This window comes from Aythya ferina, assembly GCF_964211825.1.
Source record: "Aythya ferina genome assembly, chromosome: 17".
Taxonomy (NCBI): domain Eukaryota; kingdom Metazoa; phylum Chordata; class Aves; order Anseriformes; family Anatidae; genus Aythya; species Aythya ferina.
Window position 1 is genome coordinate 9,456,060 of NC_140316.1, and position 16,591 is coordinate 9,472,650.

At 42.5% G+C, this 16,591-nt stretch overlaps 1 long non-coding RNA gene across 7 annotated transcripts in view; it reads right to left on the bottom strand.

The window, feature by feature from the left end:
* Window positions 1–2,605: 2,605 nt before the first annotated feature.
* The window catches only part of LOC311446186, a 265,671-nt gene continuing 251,685 nt past the window's right edge, over window positions 2,606–16,591 (bottom strand). For 3 of the 7 annotated variants that reach the window (XR_014698792.1, XR_014698793.1, XR_014698794.1), the window contains 10 exons: window positions 15,896–16,148; window positions 14,964–15,116; window positions 14,783–14,855; window positions 11,276–11,522; window positions 10,680–10,784; window positions 9,677–9,775; window positions 7,038–7,228; window positions 5,200–5,310; window positions 4,908–5,066; window positions 2,606–3,279 (listed from right to left, as the gene is read on the bottom strand). This is a non-coding gene — a long non-coding RNA (uncharacterized lncRNA). The remainder of the gene's footprint in view (window positions 3,280–4,907; window positions 5,067–5,199; window positions 5,311–7,037; window positions 7,229–9,676; window positions 9,776–10,679; window positions 10,785–11,275; window positions 11,523–14,782; window positions 14,856–14,963; window positions 15,117–15,895; window positions 16,149–16,591) is intronic. The other 4 variants (XR_014698791.1, XR_014698788.1, XR_014698789.1 and 1 more) reach the window with 4 other exon arrangements.

Here is a 16,591-nt window from a genome sequence, read left to right on the forward strand (position 1 = left end):
GCTGCTCACGTCTCGTGGCTCAGAGCCTGGTGTGGTGCAAATATTTGCATGCTCTCTGGGAGGAACACAGTGCACTGGCCTCCAGGGGCAGGCTGTCTGCATATTTATTCTGGAATAGCAAACAACGCGGAGAGCAAAGAAGAGAAAAAGCCAGATAAGATAAAAGCGTGTTACCAGGTCTAACATAAAATCAACAAAGACCACAGAGAAAAGTTATCTGCAAAGACCAGTAAACCCAGCAGCAACTGATTCTAACAGAGGAGCCCTTTTGCAGGTTGGATAACTCAAAGGCTGGGGATACAGAGCTCTTTGTTGGATTGCCCAGTATCAGGTCTTTGTAAATCACTGTGTCTTGTGACAATTTACATTAAAAAATCTTTTTTGGTCTCTGTCCTGCTCATGCAATGAACCTGCAAATAGCACCTTCATAATAACAGAGCAGAAATAGAAGACTTTCACACATATTATTAGATATGATTGCTCCAGAGCAAGCCGCAGCCTAACATCTGACTGAAGAGTGCTGTGAAACACTGCAGCAGTTCATTTCCAGTATGGTGTGGTACAGGATATTTCTTCTAGAAGATAGATTCACCCAGCTGGAGGGTTTCCTCTGTCATTTAAAAAATATCCACAGTTGATGAAGTTTTAATTCATGTATGTGATTAATTTATAAAGTGAAACAAAGTGTAGTTGTTATACAAACTGCGCAATGATGAATCCACAGGGGAAAAATAGAAGGGAGGTACTAGGAGAACCACATGTGAAAACCATATGGAAGGGTGTTCCACCAGCTTGGAACCAGATGGAAGAAAACATTGTCCCTGGACACTGTACAGAGTCCTACTGATAACACATGATAAATCATTCACTGAGTGTAAGCAGGAGAGTGAACATCACCACATACCAAGCTGCGCAGGGACAACAGGACCACAGGCTGGAGGACGTTAGATAAAAGGCCAGCACTAAATGCTCAGATGTTACCCCTTGTGTAGATCCAATCTCTGCTATTATCAGCAGGGACAACCAGAATAGCTGTAGAAAGAAAAAGCACAGCAGCACTCTTTGAACGCACTGAAAAACCCACAACACTGCTGGGTTTGCAATAATTGGAAGTTGAACATGAATATTGTAGAATTGGGTTGATATTCACCCCTATAAAGAGGACGTGAACTTAGCCCTGTACCAACTTCGCTGTATGACCTTTGGCAAGTCATTTAAGGACCTCTGAATTCAAAGGGCATCCTCCCATTTGCTCCAAATCACTGCTCACCAGCTGCTTTCCAAGCCATGCTTCATTTCCCAGGGAGGGAGAATCCTTTCTCCTACACTCCTGCCCACTTGAATTGAGGTTTCTCAGGTACATTGTCTCTCTTCTCAGGAAGGACAACTGCTCCCAACACAAGAGGACTCCAGGTCTGACTGGGTCAGACGAGAGGACAGTAAAAGACACTTAAGTGACACTCAGAGGTAGGTTAGACAGATAATGTGCCTAATATTCAGTAATTTATTTAGCTCATCAGTATCAAAAAGCACAGACTTCTGCAGTGGTTCTGCTTGAGCTCAGCGGGCCATTACATTGATGTGGAGTTGCAGATTTCAGACTGACAACTAGTTAAAGCTTTACATCCAGCTCAACTTCCAAATTCTGTTTATGGCCTGGAAGGTCACTCCCGGCCGTGACTCCTCTTCTCTCGCCAGTCTTTCCATTTCTGTTTCGCAGGGAATTTTCCTATTGCGGGGGAGGGAGCCCCATGATAAATATGACTACTTCATGCTCTCAGTAGCTGCCATGTGCACAATTATCTGTATAAGCACCAAATGACTTCTTGCCCTAAGACGGGCCTGAAATCTCTCTTCCAAATGCAGTGTTTCTGTTTTGTTTTGTTTTTTAACGGTACACGCCTGTGCAACAGACCCAAGAGCAGGATGGGTCATTGTGCACGGAGACATGCAGACAAGGGAGCTGACCAAAACACATGTAGTATGCAGGACCACCAAAGATGACCCTAAATTAGACCACCCAGTCACTTTGTTGGCTCTATTTTGAGGAGCCCGAATCTCAGAGCAGAAAGCAGTGTCCTCACCCGGGTTCCTTGGCCTGCGTTTTAGACCATCGCGTATCTCCAGTGACTTCCTGCTACTGACCTCTTATAATAAATCATCCTAGCCAGCCTCCCTCCCTCCTGGCAACATCCTGTTCCTTCATCAAAAAAAAAAACACCTCCCACTCACAATTCCAAGGTTCGATATCAATCTTAAATAAATGCCTCTCCGGACTCAGCTGCATTCCCTAAGCCACCTTATCTCCTGTCTCTCTAGAATGGCTGCAAATTCAAGATGCATCTGCAGAAGCCTTTCATGCTTTTTGCATTTCAATTCTACCCTGGTGTTTTCTTTCCTTTCCCCATTTTTTTTTTCTTACAGTAAAGAAAATTATGTTCGGGAGAACGTAACCTGCAATATAAATGTGTGCTTATTTTTACTTCTGAAAGGGAAAAAATGCAAGTCCAAAAAGAGACAGAGCTGGAGTGTTTTGGTTTTTTATATATGAAATACAGTGAGAAGAGACTCCACAGGAGAGGTTCTGTTGCATTGTCTCCCTTGCCCTGGCCTCCCTCGCTTCGTATCTCGGGTGCAAGAAAACCTGTCAATATATATCTGCCCATCAGAGTACCTTCTTCAGCATCCAGAAGCCGGGGACCAGCTGCGTCCATCACCGGTCCGCTTCCCAGCCAAAGCCTGGCTTGAACTAGGCTTTGCCAACCACAGTGATGACTGGTTCACGTTGGACTGCGTTTATTTTCACTCAGGACCTTTTTCCCTGTATTTTTTATTATTTTATCACTTTCATAACCATTTTTGTTAATAGATTTCCCTCCACCCCCAAAACTTTATGTCCAATCCTTCCAAATGGAAATTACTCAAAAGCAATGACATTTGCCTGCTTACATTTCACATCTGTATCAGGATCTGTGGATACTGGCGCTTACCTGCTCACCTAAGCTTCTCTTTACCTTCCTTTGCTCTTCCCTCATCCTTCCTTGTCTTTACAGACTTCCAAGATGCTTGTGACCAGCTAACCAGCTCCCTGCAGTCCATTTCGATCTTTTTCTCACTTGAGAGGAATTCCTTGGGTCTCCCCAGACTTGCATCTCTCTCTCTTTTTAAAATGTAAGAGTAATTGACTAATTCATTAGCAGTTCACTTGATTAATTAGCCAGTGATCACCTATAAGAAAAGCAGCCATGAGCTAGCAGGCTTCCCAGTTAGAGGAAAAAGCTGGAGAAGAAGCAAAGAAAATGGGCTTTAGTCAGAAAAACAAAAGGGGGTGAATAAGATGGCATGGCAGCCTCCTAAAATGCCCTCAGAGTTTATAAAGTAATCTTATTCCAGCACACACATCCCTCGGATGCCCTTCTTCTCCTTATCATCCAACTCACTCAACCATGTCACTGACATATGTACTTAGCAGCAGTTATCGTCAGTGGCACATAAATAAATGGCAGGTATCAAAGAATCAAGGTCGTCAACTCGTCATGAATATTTCAGAGAGAAGCAACATGAAAAGCTCAAGTGTCCCAGCCTCTCAGATTTCCAACAGAAGGAAAAAAACACAAACCACACGCACACAGGCACGCGCGCACACACATACGCTAGGTCTGCTGGCTTGGCCATCACATGCACGTAGTTCATTTCAAGGCAATACCACATATGTTCCAAGACAATCTGTCACATTTTAAAAATATATAAATATATATTATACATCTCCTCTGTATAATGTGCAAACTCTAAGCAGCTGGCAAGAGGGCAGTGGTGATTTAATGCAAGAAAACTGCGCTTTGCTGAAGGGGCTAGGGACTAGATAGCTTGGGCTGTAACAAGAAGCCTCTTTGACAATGGCGCAGAGTGGCATCTTTTCACACAATTATATGTGGGTCACATTAACCTCTGCTGTGCAGGATTCCCTTGAGCTGCTTCTGTCTGCATGGCTCTGCAAAGAAATCAAAGCAGAAATTCCTCTCTCCCTCTCTTTCGCTGTGTAGAGTGATGCAGGGAAGTGATGGAGAGGGAGAAGGGGTTCCCAGCTCATCACGCAAGGCAGAAGGCTGTGGGCAGGAGCACGGGCCAGGTCGGAAACATAACGAACTTCCTGGTGAATTCAGGGGCAAAAACTTCACACCTCAGGACCACACAGTTTCATTAATCAGATATATGAATCAGTGGACATATTTGAGATTTTGAGCTGTTTAGAGCATTATAATATTGGGATATACATGTGCATACAGCTGAAGAAATGTTAAGTTTTGTTTTCAGCATATATGCCAGATGCTCTTTGGAAACTATTTGAATTTTGTTCTGTTGATGCGGAGACAAACAGAAGGAAGAAGGCAGGCAAGACATTTTTTCACAGACTGTGGAGATACAGATTTTCTCCTGTCAAATGAAACTCAGATTTGCAAACGGAAATTTCATCAAAGCCATGGGATTTATTAAACAAAGCAATGGTTTCTTTAACGAAATCATTTGGGCATTCCACTGTGTTCTGGATTATTATTTTTTTTTTATTTATTTATCAAACAACTCCATTCCTGGGAATGTGTCAGCAAACTTTCAATGAGATTAGTTTTCCACTTTCTAGCGTCTTGAAAGTTTGTTCTTTTTATAGATTTTTTTTTCAGGTACCTCACCATATTCTTCAGTGTACCTCTGTATTTAGATGGTTTGATGTGGTATACAGCAAATGATCTTTATGTTCCGTGGCAAACTGAATTTAAATGACAAGATCTTCTAGATTTGACAAAGTCACCATGAAATTCGGTTTTCATTTATATTAAAATGGGATCTTTCTCAACAAAGTCATTATGGAAATGAAAGATACATTCCTTGAAGTGACAATTGATACTTACACTGCCATTCAGCTCCAATTATTTTGTTAATTCCCACATTTTCAGTACCAGGATGCTGCAAGATTTTGAACTTGCAAAACACAAGAAGCTGGAAAAGTCTTTGAAGACGGCTGGACACTGTGAGATAAGGACACAGATTGGAAGTATCTGCCAAGACACCTAAAAGTGAAGATTAAGACCAACAATTTTAGAGGTATTTGAGCATTTTTTACATGCTGAGATCACTTCCACATCATGATCTGATATTTTAAAGTGCACAGTTGCATTACCAGAATCTGTAATTGCTGCTCACCTTTCACCCTCTGTTGCTCATTTCCCCTCTATGCCAAAGTGCTCTTTCCACTCATTTCTGCCAAAAAAACTGTGTGACCAGGCTCTGAACCAGACTGAGGAAATTTTCCTGCTTTAAACAAACAAACAAACACAACAACCTTTTATTTTATTTTATTTTATTTTATTTTATTTTATTTTATTTTATTTTATTTTATTTTATTTTATTTTATTTTATTTTATTTTATTGTGAGGTTGGCTTGCTCCTCCCATCTGATTCCCAACCATATGAGTAGTTTTGCCAGCATAGCAGTATGAACAAGAGGCCAGGAGACAATATCTTAAACCAATGTTACCACCAAGCAATTTGTAATATCAAACCACAGGCTAAATCTCAACTAAGAGCTTTTTGGGTTTAGAGTGAACACCTCTATTAAGATGAATTAAGCACTTCACAGAGTTCAGAGCTGCAGTTTCAATGTACTTCAAATCTCTATTTTCAACACTCAGCCCTGAAACAGAAATGGCCTGAAAGAAACCAGATAGGAAGACCATTAATTCCAGGTTTCTGTAGACAAGTGTTTTTGTGCATATGTTGTGTTTAATACAAAAGCACAACCCTGCACTGCAGTCACTGCCACTGTCACTCCACTGTACAGTAGAGACATCAGAGCTACCTTAAAATTAGCTAGCACAGGTCCTGATAACCATCTAGTCTCAACAGCACAGGCTTAGCATGGGCTAATTTGTCCTGACAAGATTATTTGCAAATTAGGTGAGGAGGTCAGACGACTGCCCTATAACCGCATTAAAATGCAGTAAACATTGGCTCCAAGTTCATACCCTGCCTACATTTTAAATGTTTTTCATGGGGCATTCACTTCTTGTTCCCCCCTCAGTGCCAAGTTTCACCCACTCTCAGGCCTAGTTTCAGCCAAGAATACGTTTAAATGCTCTGCTCAGTCTGATATTACAGGTGTGTGTTGATGCACGTCAGGAGTCTTGTAGCTGAAGGGTATCAGATAGATCCTCAGCTGGGAAGACTCATGAGTGGTGATCTTAAACACCATGTGGAAACTGGATTGCTCAAGTTAAAGACATGTAAGACCAAGGAGGATGGGAACAGGTTTCATCCAGAAATATAAAAAAAAATAATAAAAGCCTTCTGGATGTTTCTACTTCATATCTCTGCTAGATACATATCCTGCTCCATCACCCTTTGAGCATGGGGAGCCCTAAGAGAAGCAAGACTGGCTGAATGGAGCCATTGCATGTCCTGCGAAAAACAAGGTACAAGGGTAACAGTGCCTTAATCTTAACTGTATGTAGAAATGGTGTCTGACCACTCACACTTGGTCTGTTGCACTCATATCCTACATGTCAATGTATGTCAACAGGCTGGACACAAAAGCAGGCATACACACTAGACTGACAAAAACCAGTGAAACCTTCCAGTGGAGTCATAAGGGCAGGAGGATGCAAGAAGCACTTAGAACAAGAATAAGAAATGCTGTATAGGGTCAGACCAAAAACCAACCTAGCTCAGTACCTGATATATACCAGCAGGCAGGAGCAGACACTTAGAAAAAAAAAACAAAACAAAAAACCACAAAACAAACAAGGTCCACATGGACTGACCTTTCCCTGTTCTACCTGGCCATTGTTTTAATAATGCTTAAAGGCAGCCTACAACAGGTGACTAGTGCAGCCATCTATGGAGCCACCCTCCATTTACACATCTGAATGTGCTCTGGATGTATTTATGCCTTTGGCCATCGTGTAACTTGGCAATGACTTCCCCAATTTATGTAGCCACTAATGTCACAAATTATTTCCTTGTATTTGTTTTCAACTTATTACCTGAAGGGTTCTTTTGGTCCTTGTGACTCCAAAGCCTCCTTATGAGAGCTTCTGCCCTGTTACTGCAGTGAAGTCTCCCTCCCTCTAATCCTGACACCTGTTTTCTTTCCCTGACACACTGGGTGCAGTTCTGATGAAGGAAGATGAACTCTGTATAGATTCCTCCACCTGAGCCAGTATCAGTGGGAAACCTTTAGGGTCAATAATAAGAAATAGAGATTTCTAAGGCCTGATTCACATTATCCTGAAGTGAATCATTAAACAGGAATATGGATGACTAGATCATGTAAGCAACTGCAATGTAAATGCCTAAACTCAGTTAAAAGAAATCCCACCTTCTGTCTTTGCTAAGACTCCTCTTTGATTACAGCTCAGTGTCATGCACTCCGACTAGTTTCTTGTCATTTTGGGTGCTTCAACAGGAGTGAATACTCTCCTCACAATATCCTTACTTTCAATACCACTTTCTTCTCCTTATTTTCCTTCTTCCATCTCATTTCAGTGGTCTTGTTTTCCACCAGTCACACCAGCTGGTGTGACTCACAAAAGTACTTATTACACAGACTTACTACCCAGCAGTCCTACTACTGAGAGCAATCCTCTTGTCCCCCCCAAAAGTAGTTTTCTAATGCTTCTAACCCTGTCCAGAAGACCCTTTGTGAAAGCCAGGTACGGATATTATCAGATAGCTCTGATGAACTAGGTTTAAATGACAAGTAGGGTTGTCTGTACAGAACAAAAGCTTCAGGTGTCCCAAAAATTCATTCAACTTTTTAGCATAAACATGACCTCCCAGCACCAAAACATAATGACACACACACACAGAAATTAACTTGGCTAGCTGCTACATCAAAGCTGTGAAAGAGCCTTTTACATCATGCAAGGAATAAGCCTCTCTTACAACCTTGTCATATAAATGCCTTTCATTAGACTCCTGTTCACCAATTTGGGGCAGTTTCAAAAGGATGTGGGGAAAGAAACAGTGGTAAGATCCCAGTGTGCTCCTTGAGAATATCCCATGACCTTACCCCATGTCATGTATCTGAATAAGAACCTGAATCCCTAACTCATTACACCGGTGTTAAAATGGCCTGGGGATGGGGCAGTCCGTCAGGCAGGCAGATCTGAAGCCATTTAGGACTAAATTACAATTCGTAGAGTAGTTCTCCAAGCTTTTTAGGTAAAGTGCTGAATTGGTTTTTGTTTGTGAAAATCTGACATAGGAAGAGTTTGTCCCACCAGAAGGTGACATAACCCAGACGCCACACTGACTTGACACTGAGTTTACAGCACTTTACAGAGAGGAAGCAACTTCCCCTTGATCAGGCAACAGCCAGGACCTCTCCTGCGTCACTGAACACTCAGAAGCTCCCCATCCCACTTACCTCCCCTTAGACAAAATGAAATGTTGTCCCTTATGCATCATTCATCAAAGCCATACCCCATAATTAATGGCATCATTTGTTCAGGGGATTTCAGTAGGTACTGAAATCCAAAGCATCAATTCAGCAGTCTCAACCCAGCCTGGGTAGATAAAAATATGCCAGGAAGACTTTCACAGACGTGTGACACAGGAATCATTGTCCTTTGAAAAAGTGGTTTAAAGGTGTTTCAGAGCTATGAGATCCTGCAAACTGGGTTCTCAGCTCCAGCAAGATGATACTACAGAGGAATGTTACATGAGGGGGTCACCTTTATGGCATTTTAAGGCAATACCGTGGTCTGGGATTGTCTTCACAAGAATGGAAACAGCCACAGTTACAGCAAATACCAAAGCTCCAAACACGCAACGAATTAGGAGTAGCCAGGTTCACTGCAGGCCTGGTCATGCTCCCTTTTCCTCTGGAACACCTCCCAGCCCAGCAGCAGAAACAACAGAGTGGCTCTTGTGAAGAGGTTGTTGTCCAAATCAGAGATTCAACCCAGACCTCACCAAGCCAGTAACACAGGACTCATCTGGAAACCCTTTCTCCCCAGCACTGCAGCACACAATGGCTTGCCCCAGCGCAAGATCTCAGTCTCCTTCTTACAACTGTGCAGCTTCTCTGGAACAGTTTTTTGGGGCCTGTGGTTTTCAGCAAAGAGGAATTTAAAGAACAAAACCTTGGTTCATTACATCATGGCTCCAGTAATGTCTAGGAACATTTTACATTTGATAAAATCTCCCCAGATTACCTTCTGAAAGCCTGCGGTCAAGTCACATGGCTGGAAACACAAGAATGATGTAAGTAACCACTGAATAGCCCATAGATCAGTTCTCTCATGATGCTAGCACAGAAGCTTGGGAGAGGCATCACATCTCCTTCAAGGGAGCATGGTAATTAGCTGAAGTCAAGGAACTGCTATGTCTATGCAGAGACAGGAAGAATGGCCTGGAGTTATACATGCATAGGTCTCACTTTGCAGAAATACTGGGTCCAAGGTTGTTTGCTGTGCCTGCTCTCTGCACTAGTGTTGTCCATCCTTATCTATCCCTCTGTGTCCCAGCTTCCTAGGGGTACATTGTCCCACCTCTTCTCAGTGTGGTTTGGAAGCTCTCTGGGGAAAGAACATGTATGCAAAACCTATCTTTCACCGTGAGTTTGTACAGTGTGAGACTTTGCTCTCAATCCAGGTTCTTAAAACAAGGTTGAACCTACCTTAAAGGTGGGGACTCACATCTGAAGCTTGGATTTATGGGCGGATGAGTGGTCCATTAGAGCAGATGGTCAGAGGGCATCTCTTCCAGACTGTTAAACCTGGACAAAAATGGCAGGGAAAACAGGGAGATGAAAAATGCCATGGGAAAACCTGAAGTAAACTTTTCCAATAAACGATTACTCTAAAGGGGATCTCCGTTTCATTCTTGTGCATTCTGCCTTTGGGAGAAAAAACACTTGCACAATCTATTATTTACAGGATAAGCCTGTGCTTTGGTGAGTACTATCCTCTGCCTTTCAGAGACAAAGTGTGAACCTTCAATATTCAAGTAAAGCCACGGAAGCACGATCTGTACAGTTAACAATGGAAGGATGGGCAGGAGTCACCTTTAAATTCTGACCTCAGGTGACTTCTCTGATGTCAGAAAGTCAAAGACAAATTGAGGCATAATAACCAAGAATGTTGATTTCCAGACTGTACTTGCAACCACTAGTTCATGCTGCTTCTCATCAGAGCAATGTCATCATGAGACTTTTATTCATCTGAGAAAACAGAAGTGACAGCAGCTCTTTGTTGTGATTGGCCTCTAAGCTTCCCTTGTCACACCATAATTAGTTAGCAGGATTGCTTTATTGCAATTGGGGTATTTCATTTGCAAGTGCATTTGGATTACTAATTCAAATATAAGTCTCAAAAGCAGAGAATAATACAATGTTACAAGCCCTACAAATGAGATATTTCTCTTAAATAGGTGGCTTATCCATTTTGCCTGCTTTCTGTTATGGACTTACAGTCTTTATTTTTGCTCTGAAGATTCAAATCAGTTGGAGCTTTTATTGTAAGTGAAAGAGTCAGGGACAGTACCTGTCCCAAAAAGCTATTAAAAACAGGTAATAGGTAAAAAAATATATATATATATATATAAAAAAAAAATCAACACTAATACCAGTTCCTCCTCTTTACAAATCAGGAGAAGAACCACGAGGAGATGAAATGACTTGCCTGCTCGCATTTCAGCTGAATCAGGTCTCACAGCTCTGGGTAATGACTCAGCCAGAAGACCACCCTTCCTCTTCAACAGTCGCTGGAGGTCTAAATGCAAGTAGCCTGCCAAAGGAGGGAATATATTGTTTAGAGCTGAAGATTTCTGGATACCCTGAGGCTTTGCTACAAACCACCCCTCCTCCCTGCCTTGGCACAGGATCTTTGTCAAAAGCAGCTAAAGATAAATGCTCGAGCCTGGTGTTGTTCCCAGTGGCCCATCTGCAAGCTTCAGTGCTAACTTCCTGGTAGGTGCCTCCCTTTCAAACTGGAATCCAATTTACAAAGCCTTTAATTTTAAACTTTCTCATCACTGACTTAATAAAACTAAATGACAGGTAATGGTCCCAGAAGCCAGGAACTATTAGATCCTTCTCAACACTAATAAGGGCTGATCAGACGCTTGTGCACTCTTTTTCCAGCTCACAAAAGCCCAGCTCCCCAAGGACTCTGCCACCAGGGGAGAAACAGGAAACCAACCCTCTAACAGGCAGGTGAAGAAGGGCAAGAAAAGAAAGAAGAAAAAAAATCAGGAAAAAAACGACGTCAACACGAACACTTTAAACTGGAAATGGGTAGCAGGATCACTGTGGATAATGCCTGATCTCTTCCTGGAGTTCATTTGGGGCCCACGTGCTCGCTCCATTTCCCCACCAGGGCACTGGGGGCTCTCAGAGGCGCTACAGGCATCGTGGCTACGCAGAGGCATGGAGCAAACCGGCTCTGATTTCTGCCCAAAGGCATCAGTGTCATACCGGTCGGGATGTCAGCTTGGGAGAATGTCAAGGCAGCAGTCACGGTGTGCTGTCACAAAGAGAAATAGATATCATTTCAAACACACAGCTCTGGAGAGAGGAGGGAGAAGCAGAAAAGAGAATCCCATAATGCACTTTTAGGGGGGAAGAAATAGAGGAGGAGGCTTAACTCTGCTTTGGCCACACCAGAGGAGGCAGAAGATGCTCCATATCCTTACAGCCAGCGTGCCCCTAGGCTGGGAGGGGCAGGTGGGATGCTCCAGAATAGGCCTGATTCTTTGCTCTTTGTTCACTTTTGGAAGGAAGGAGCTGGAATCAGCCTCTGAGGATTATTTCCTGCTTTGTGGTCTTCCTTGGCAAACTAGAAGCTGTGGGCTTAGCCTGTAGCACAAGGGAGATGGGTAGTGGTGTAGTGGCAATGAACAGGGCTCCAGTGGTTTTCTGTCCTCTTCAACTTACACCTCCACACCTCTGTGATACAGGAGACTTAAACCCAACCTCATTCCTACTCCAATTGTCTTAGTAAGAATCCGACCGTATAGCCTTCACATCCCAGGCCTAAGGCAGCCTTACATAAACTGTGTTACAGCCTTTCAAGGTGAGTGTTACAGTCACATCTTCCCCCATCACAGAAAACCAGCAAGATTACGTGGGCTTAATTTGAAGACACTCCTCTTCACCTGCCATGAATAGACTACACTGTTCCTGTAGCCATTAAGTTCTTAGGCCTTGCTTTGCAAAGGGGAAGAAAGAGAGAATCTTCACTTCAGTCCCCTTCCTAGACTACAGAGTATGTAACCCTATTTTCAAAGCAAGAAACGCTTTTGAAAGAAGACCTTTTGGTGCCACAGAAATACCATCCAAGAGCACAAGTATTTTAACAAAAAGAGTGTATTGAATTACAGTTTGAGATAAACATGACATTTCCAAGACCTGATTATTCCTCCTTCCCCATAAAATATTTGCTTTCTGCCCATATGCACAAAGGGAACAGCACCAAGGAGTCTCAGGCTCCGTCTTTGAAAGCATCCTAGTGGAAGGCTTGGAGATGACACAATGAGCTTATCTTATTACAAACACACACATGATATCTGTGTAACTTTTTTGATATACAAAGTCAGTATCATAGAAAGCCCTGGAGCCTGTTGCAATATAATTAATGTGATAGGAAATCTTGTACTGGAGCGCAGCCAGGATTTTCATCACACTCAAGCCTCACTCAGTAACCACTGGACTTTCCATTCCTCCCTCAGCCACCCACCTTATTTGTCTTTCCTTCCCAATTCCTCTGAAGCACCTTTTAAACCCTATTGACATGATTGTTAGCTATAGTAGCATGCTGAATCTATGAAGGACTCTCTGTCTGGAGCGAATTCCTTGCTTGCTGGCTCGTCTCTAGCCTAAATCAAGGCTCTCTTATCCTTGCACATGACACTAGCTCATATAGCCTTGAAACCTCTCACTTCCCTATTCCCAACAGACATTTTTATATTTAAAGAGGTTCCTCCTTCCTCACCCCTGTCCTTTTCCTCCCAGGTTTGGCTTTCCACATACGATTCTTCCAGCATTTCCAAACAGGGAGAAATCTCCCAAGACCCTGCGTTATGCTGGTTACCCTATACTTTGCCCTGTACTCTGAATCTCTCTCTGATAATAAGGTGCATACACTGTATATCACAGCTGTAGAAAGAAAGGGGATGTATACATGTGGCCTCTCCTAAGTGTAATACACAGGTCTGGATCCTCTCCCAACATCTGCTCTTAGTCTGGACAAAGGGAATGAAAGATGTTACAAGGTTTGTGGCTTGTGTAAGAAAGATCTCGTGAAGAATTGCAATAGCATACTCCTAACCCATGGGAAATGGGTATGGACAGGCTCTTGGAACGAGGTGTAACCTTGACAGGGATGCTTCATCTTGCAACACCAGCTTTTTCACTGCGTTTTTTAGTAGTAAATAGCAAATAGCATTTGTATTGCTTCTTACAACACTGCACTGCTGGACAGATGAAAATATCTGTAGCCCGTAACAGACAGGATTACTAAAGGGGCTTTCCACATCCACACAATAAATGGACAGTAGGGTGAAGAAAGTAAGCTGGTCGTTGGGGTTACGTTGTTTAAAACATTGTTTATCCAAATGTTTTTAATCTCTTGGGAAAACATGAACTATTTTTGCTCTATAACGATCCTATGATTCTATTTCTACCTTTCAGTCACCAGTGGGCTATACCAAGCTGTCACCCTCATCAAGGTGCTGGTTCATATCATCCAAAATCTGCTTCCACGGCAGAACATTAGTTACCCCTTGCTGGTAGTTTTGAGTTAACCTGGCTCTGAAGAAACGCATCTCTTAATGCTAATTATTCTTCGTTGTTCCCTTTAGAGGATTTCTGTTCCTAATTAGAATGTGAACGTAACTGTAGCTTTTCTAACTGTCCATGTGAAGCCTGATACTTAGGTAAATTCATAGGATTGTATGAAACTGTTTGGAAACACTGAGCTTTATATCCCTGTTTTGGGCATGATAATATTTAAGGCTAGAACAAAGCACACGGTAAATTCCTAAAGCCTGTAAGTCAGCTTGCTTTTCACAGGACAAGATGGCAATACAAGGTTCACTGTAAGACTACCAGTTTCAAAACACCCAAATTAAATAAAATAAAAGTTCTAGATGCCCTGTTCCTATGGAAATCCTTAATATCAGACCTTTGAGGCCCCGGGGCAATGCCCCAAACCAGGGTTACTCTAAATCTGTAACTGAACACTTGGATAACAGTCTTATCCTGCTGGAGCTCTCTCTCCTCTAGCAATGAGCTCTACCCCAGGCTACCATACATCCCTGGATAAGTGCTCTTTATCCAGACCCCAGTTTTGTCTTTGTCGGGTTTCACCACTTCAGAAACTTTCCTGGGATTCCAGTTTGTTGGGGCTGTATCTGTGCTTGGAACTGTATGAAAAACACAGGCAAACAACTCTCAAATATTAATCTGAGGTGCACTGAAGTTACTGGGTGGGAAAATATAAGTTTCCACCACACAATATAGACCATTCAGGAACAGAAGCGAGGCTGGCAGGTCTCCTTTCATTAATAACATTGATTAAAATTCAGGCTAGGTGTTCCACCCGTCATAGAAAATAACACCCTAAGAGGGTGTTTCTGACTTGAATGGAGAAGAGCTGAGTTGCTGTACTGATTCTGCTCCCACCTCTTTTTTAGATTCAAGGCAAATTGTTCAAAACCCAGGCCTCAGTTCTGCATCTGCAAAAGGGACACAACAGCTACACATCTCTCTTGGTCTCCTCCTCACCATTCGCTGTCTTGTCTGTTCAAGCATTTCACAAGAAATGGCGAGGTCTAGTGCAGTGACTTCAGCTGGGGTCCTATGGGAATGGCAAATAACAAATTCTAAGAGAGGAGCTTTCTGTCCCAATAAATTGAGAACAAAAGGTAAGATACTGTAATTTGGACAAATACAGAACAACACTCACTTTTGTGCCATGGGCGATTTGACTTCAGGAGAGCTGTGCAGCATATGCATGATGCAGCTGGATTCTGCTTTGCGAAGCAGAGCCCTGAGAAGTCTTGCAGAGAATATTAGCAGCAGAATCTCACTAGTTGTTACAAGCTGTGATCTCCTTAGACTATTATTTTATTAAGGAAAAGCACATCTCTTGGAAATCATCCTCCCTTCTTCCCTCCTGCGACTTTCCTTCTTCAGTTCCCAGGACTATTTAATAAGGCATAGCTTTCAAAGGAGCAGCAGCATGACCAGATGGTCTAGCAAAATACAGCTTGTAAAAAAAACAAATTCTCCACAAGTAGAAAACTTGGGATGCACGTGTCCCCTTGAAACAGCTCTAAATGTGGATTTTGAGGCGCACCATGTAAGGAAACGATGAGGGCCTGGGCTGCTTTCTATCTGGTACCTACCCAGTCCCACATATGACACACACTTATCCTTTTCATTGCTCCTTGTCTTTTCAAACCACACAACAGTGTCATTGTTCAGATGGCAACTTCACAGCAAAAGGCAATCGTCACATCCCTCAGCTGGAATTGGCTGCAGTTCAGATTTCAAAGCCCAGAGCAAGGTTTTTTCACTGAAGCTTTTCTTCTGGGAGCATGCTGACAGGCCGAATGGCTTACCCTCAAATGTGCCAGGCCATAATAAAATCACCAGTCACCCAGGATCTTCTCCAGACCAGACAAAGGTACTGCAAGGGCAGGGAAAACAGATGCCCTGCAAATACCAGAAAATCATGTGGTGTTTACTAGGACTCTCAGCCTTGTTCCTGCCACTCTGCTGGAGCAGCTCCAGGCGTTCAGGGTTCACACTGGACTGACTCCAGATTAAACGACAATGTAATAATTTATATGCATCTCTATGCTTTGGTTTTAAAACCTACAATTAAAAGGATACAAGGACACAGTAATTTCCTCCATGAATCAGACCTGTGGGCCCGTTAACGCAGGATCCTACTCATTACACTGGTAAGTGGAAAGCTGACAACATAGTTCTCTCTGTCCTAGTATTTGGGAAATTGGTGCTTTAAGAAGGATGACAAAGGAAACCAGCATAGTCAGAAGTGACGAAAAAGAAAGCTTTGCTGAGAAGAACAGTGAGCTCCTCCTGCAGTACTTCCAGGATATCTGTAAAGCATGCATGGTTCAGCCTGTGGGGAGGAAAAGAATAAATTTCCGTTCAATAAAAAATTTTGTATTTTCATTACTTACTTATGGTTTGCTTTGGAAAAGACCCCCAAAAGCTCAGTATTTCCTCCACAACTTTATTTTGAGCCCACTGAAATATGTTGTAAATGTTTTATGCTCTACTACATACTACTAGAAAAAGAAGCAAAAAACAAAACACCACTTGGAAAGAAAAAGAACAACTAAATAAAAACAATGGCTTCAACCCATTCAGGCTCATCTCTGAGCAACAATAATGCTGCCCTGAAGAGAAAAAAAAAAAAGTCAAATCAATGTGATTTCTTCAACCATTTCATTTTTGCCAGAATGTCATTTTCCAATGGAAAACCACACTGTCAAAATGTTTCTGACCAATTCTATGTACAATAGTTCCTAGAGAGCATCTATGTGAGCAGTGATAATTAGG